Source organism: Vicia villosa, linkage group LG1 (assembly GCF_029867415.1).
Source record: "Vicia villosa cultivar HV-30 ecotype Madison, WI linkage group LG1, Vvil1.0, whole genome shotgun sequence".
NCBI classification, from domain to species: Eukaryota; Viridiplantae; Streptophyta; class Magnoliopsida; order Fabales; family Fabaceae; genus Vicia; species Vicia villosa.
In genome coordinates, this window is record NC_081180.1 from 139,443,553 (window position 1) to 139,449,552 (window position 6,000).

The following is a 6,000-nucleotide window of genomic DNA, read 5'->3' on the forward strand; positions in this document are numbered from 1 at the left end:
ATCCATCAGTTTCTGAATGTCGTTGCGAACGCGCAAACAACCTCGTGAATTTCTTCGACAAATTCTGCATCTACTGTAAGGATGGAAATCCTCTCCAAAGTAGGCAAGTCCATTTAAAGTCTTATGGAACCTGACTACCGATCCTTCGAGATCTTCAACTTTGTAGATTTTATATTCTCCTGGACATCCTTGAACCATGTTGACGTCGTGCTCAGTTTTGACTCGAATGTGTTGAATCCATCCTAAGTCCATTTGTTCTTGTAATGCAGCTTGAACTACAACACATCCTTGATTATTCTTTGGACAAATTTCACATGTGAAGTAGTCGTGAGGTGATACATGACCATACCCAGCTTGTCTAGCGTGCATCTTGACAAGATTTTCCCCTATCTGACGAATGTTGTAGATTTGAATGACATTGGGGTGTTGATCTATCAGATTTTCTGAAGCTTCTTTATGCTGCGGCAGAGGATTTGCCTGAACATTAGGATTAGTATCTTTGAAGGACAGCATTCCATTCTTTACTAATCTTTGGACGTCGGCCTTGAAACTGAAACAGTTCTCAATGTGGTAACCTGGTGCCCCTTTATGATAAGGACAAGATTGGTCAACCTTGAACCAATGAGATGATTCATATGCAGGATTTGGAGGATTCTTTGTCTGAATGAGTCCTTTTGCCAGTAGTGTTGGAAACAAATCCGCATAAGGCATTGGCACTGGGTCAAAAGGAGGATACCTTGAAACCCGATTGTTGTTGTAATTTGGAGGTCGAACCTGTTGCTGAGGTTGCTGCGACCTTTGTTGAAATGGTTGTTGCGAAACCCGAGGTTGATAAGCTGGCATTGAGTTAACGACCGGAGTTACTGTAGCAACCTGAGGTGAAAACTTTTTCTTTTCTTTGTGCAAGACATTGCTAACATCTTGATCCTTTTTCTTCTGGAAAGAACTTCCATACTTCCTTGGACCAATAGAAGATTCTGGTTCTTTGTTCAAGCGCCCTTCTCGAACTGCTTCTTCTAAACGTACACCCATGTTTACCATCTCGGTAAAGTCACTTGGTGCACTTGCAACCATTCGTCCGTAGTAAAATGGACTCAAAGTCTTGAGATAGATTTTTTGTCATTTCTTTCTCTTCAAGTGGTGGACAAATTTGTGAATTCAAGCCCTCATTTTCAAAGATAATTTTGATGAAGACAAAGACATGACTTAAGAATATAATCAAAGCAAAAGAAAGGAAAATGGAATTTCAATGGCTTCAAGAAGATATTTCAACAAGATGGTAAATATGGTATTTCATATTTAAATATATAATTTTTAGTGCTCAAGATCTCTCATTTAATTTCAACCATAAAAAATTTGCTTTTAATTCATTCATTTTAAGAAATGTTTTTAGGATATGATAATTGTTATGCATATTTTAAATGAATTATACAAATGCTTTAGTGGTTGATAGTTTAGTCTAAATATCTTATTCAAGAGCTCATGGGTTCTAGTCTGGTTGGGGTCCATTTCTTTTTTTTAGATTTTTTTTTTAAATATTTTCTCATATAAAAATCAATCACCAATCGGTTGCTCTTTTCTCACCATCGATTGTTTATTTCAAACAGATCAATCGATTGTCATATTGGAACAATCTATTGTCTTGCTTACTTTTTCAAAATATGTACGTTAAAATCTTGAAACAATAGATTGGACAATAGATTGATCCTCTTCCATTTTATTTTTTATTTTATTTTATTACCAGACACATCTCTTCATTACACTTTTATATTACATCTTTTCATTTTGAATTCACACCTCATCACATTTATTTTCAAACGATATGTCGTGTTTCCAAAGGGTGTGAATACTATATTTATTCTAAAATATTTCTTTCACGTTTTTACCTCTCTTTCTTAAAAAAATATTCACACAAGTTTTTTTACTGTTTCCTTCTGTCCAATTTTCAAAGTGTCAAGAACTGTGCATTATTTTCATATTTAAATAACATAAGTTCTTGAGCATTATTAGTTATATATTTGTGTGATATACTATATTGAAAGAGAAGAAAAATTCTACTGATAGAATTTGTTTCATCCTGCTGCACAAAATTTCAATCATCAATTATCTGTAATTATCAGTTTATGATAAATTTGTAATTACCTTGCTGTCCAGGATTGTTGGAAGCAAGAGAGTCACTTTGAGAGGATTGTTCTCTTTGTGGACTTAGTGTAAAATCCAAGAGGATTGTTCTTGGTCCAAGAGGATTGTTCTTGGAAGTGTTGTTGTGTGTTGTACAAGTTACCAACAATAGTGAAAATCTCTTACTGTGTAAGGGGACTGGAGTACTCTCGGATTGTGAGGGGAACCAGGATATATCCTTGTGTCATTTATTTTTCTGCATTTTACTCTTTCCATAATCTTTACCATAAACCAGAAAAATAATCCACACATCTCTATAAAACCGATAAAAGTTTTAAAGAACCTAATTCACCCCCCCTCTTAGGCGCACTTCATACATACAAAATTTGAGCAGCAACTTCACGCCATCTCTGAGCGTATTCCTTGAAGCTTTCTTTATCCTTTTGAGTCATGGCCCGGAGTTGATCTCTGTCGGGAGCCATATCCAGATTGTACTTATACTGTTTGACGAAGGCCTCTCCGAGGTCTCGAAAAGTACGAATCTCTGAACTGTCCAAGTTCATGTACCATTTGAGTGCAGCACCAGTCATGCTGTCTTGGAAATAATGAATGAGCAATTGTTGATTATCAGTCTGAGTTGACATTCTTCGAGCGTACATCACGAGATGACTTTGTGGGCATGAATTCCCTTTGTACTTCTCGAACTCTGGTACTTTGAATTTGTGAGGAATCTTAACATTTGGAACCAGACAGAGGTCTGCAGCGTTCTTTCCAAATAAATCTTGTCCTCGGAGATTCTTGAGTTCCTTCTGCATTTGCAGAAACTGTTCCTGGAACTCGTCCAATCTTTCATACACGCCAGCGTCCTCACTTGGAGCGTGATGATATACTTGTCCCACCGGTGGAGGAAAAGTATGCATAATAGGCCGTGGAGAAGCCATGACAGCAGATCTTGGTATCTCAGCATTTTGTTGTGCGAAACCTATTGCCGTTGCTCTTGGAACTTCAATTTCCAGAGGTTTGTAACCCTCCGGTGGACGCATATTCATTGTAGATCTTGGAACTTCAGAAACTGGAGGTATGTACCCTTCTGGAGTAAAGTTATACGGCATGCCCCAAGGTCGATCGGGCGGCATGGTATACTAAGGAATAGGAGTAGAAACAATCTCGGAAACCACAGTCCTTTGCGGTTCTTCTGGCGTTGGTCGATTCTGCGCAACTACCAGGGCTTCTACCATACTATTGAGTCTTTCAACGGTACCCTTAAGAGTATTAATCTCTTCTCTGAGTTCTTCATTCTCTTGTTCAAAGTCTTCCATTCTTTTCTTGCGACTTGAACGAGTGTTGTATGGATGAGACAGCTTGAAAGTCTTTGTTCACCTCCTTCTACTCCTCTCTTTCTGGAGAAAGGAAAGTGACTATTAGATCCGCGACAATTCTCGTGTCAGTGCGTACGACTAAAGTGATGCATGATGTGTAATTAAGTTATTATTCTTCAAGGAAACACCATAATTACGTTATGAAACATCAAACTTTTATTAATTAAGCGAAAACGCCGTTTCTTACACACTTTGAAAAAGGAAATACAGAGAAACTGAGAGAAAGGACTCTAAAACTTTGACGAAGAGCCGACTTCACGTTCTAACATTTTCTTCTGTTTCTTGAGATGAGCGTTCTCTGACGTGAGCTGATCGATGATCCAGGAAGTAGGAGGGATATGATGAGAAAGTGATGATTGTGTCACTTGTCGATCGAGTACTTCCAGTAACTCATCCTTCCTTCTTAGGATGTTTTGAATCTCGACATTTCCCGTGTTGACGATTCGATACTTGTTTCTCCAAGCATTCCTTTCTTGGCATACCTTGTTTAATGCCGCTTGCAGTTTTTCAACATCGGTGGAGAAAAGGTAAATTGGTTCCCTTAGGGGAATAGGTTCTTGATGTTGATATGGCATCCTGAGCTTGAATGCTCTGACGCGTACCCATTGAAGGTAAGGATCCAGGGAGATGCAAAGATGTTTTCCTAACAACCTTCTCCCTTTTGTGTGAACAAGACGCCAGGCTTGGACAATTTCCTTCTTCAGCATGTTACCATGATCGTCGATGTTCTTGAAGAACAGACCCTCCAATTGAATACTACTTGGAATATTTTTCATGGGATAGTCGTATTGACGACGGGCTAAAGCTGGATTGTAATTGATTCCTCCCTTAGTTCCAATAAGGGGTACGTTGGGATAACTTCCGCAACTGAAGATGATCTTGGTTTCGTCGTTGTCAGGACTACACCAATCAATGTCTGTATGAGTGAGAGACATGATTTTCTGGGACCAGTAAAGGCCATCCCTCATGTTCCAGAAAGTGCTAGACTTTGGAAGGTGCGTAACGAACCATTCTTATAGCAACGGTACGCAGCATGTAATTAATCCTCCTCCCTGCAGGTTTCTTGAATGCAAAGAGTGATAAGCATACGCAGCATGTAATTAATCCTCCTCAAAAAGATCTTAATTGCGTTGATGTTAACGAAATCGTTGATGTTAGGAAACAAAAACAATCCGTAGATAAGCAATGCTAAGATTTCTTCAAATGCGCTCATATCTTGGATGCTGACGAAGTACCGAGCTTGGTCTAACAAGAACTTGGAGGGTAATCCTTGAATTCCTCCTCTACTCACCATATGAGTTCTGATGTCGACTACGTTCAAAGGAGTAGTTGCAGCAATGATAATGTCGTCAGGATTCTTTTCCAAACCGGAGTACGGATCTTGCGCGTACACGGGTATTCCAATTAGACGAGAGTACTCCTCCAACGTAGGCATGAGTTGATAATCTAGAAAGGTAAAATAGTGATACGTTGGATCGTAAAACTGCACCAAAGTGGGGAGGATCCCATCCACAATGTTAGTGCTGAGAAGAGGCAGAAGTTTTCCATACTTCTCCTTGAAAGCCTGGGGGTTGACCACCAGTTTTCCGAGCTTTTCCAATTCCTCTACCTTAGGAATATTGAAGGTGTATTTCCTAGCTCTCTTTCTCCCGTAATCCATGGTATAGATCCTTAAGTCCTCTCTCCGTTTCTCTCTTTCTATGAAGTTCAAAACGTTCGTTATTTAGTTTCCTTGAAAAACGACTCAAAAAAGACTCTTTTTTTGGTTTTAATTATTATGATGAATGATGCATGAATGCATGAATGCACACACAAGAGTTTTTAAACAAACATGGCGTAGAAGGGTATAGTGGTCATGAAGTCACAACGCAAACCTCGCCCCAATGGTAAACTAAGGATAAGGATTTTTGTACCTGTAGAACGGGTTCTAGGGGTCTCAGAGTTTTTGCTCAACCTTAAAGATACGTTGATTGGTATCTATAAGAGAGTTTTCTCTGAGTGTAGTATCTGTGTGACAATTACTTTCGTAATCACCGCTCTACGTCCTAAGAAAGGCTTTAAGTGGGGTTAATGTGTTTCTAGGTCCTCCTGGTACAAATCAGTCTCGGAATGCATTGGCGCAGTTAATCACAACCAGCCAGGCAAATCCCAAGAGTAGATTTGGAGACCAAGATTAGAGGGCCTTCACCGAGAAGACATCCTCCATCCTATCTTATGTTGCACTCAAATCCGGGTATAGGATTTCTCACCTCAAGGGGGAATCAAGCCCTTTCCCGATACAGAATAAACAAAATAATCAAATATATATGCAACAGTCACATGAAATGACACAGAGGTTAGGCAGAACCTCTCTTGTTTGAGGGGGAATTTGGCATCCCTAATTCCTCATTGGGGTTGGACCAGCAACAGGTCAACCATTGGTTTGGATGAAAAATCAAGGTTTTTAACACTTATATCCCCAGCAGAGTCGCCATTTTTCTGTGGTGTCGTTTTTTTTACC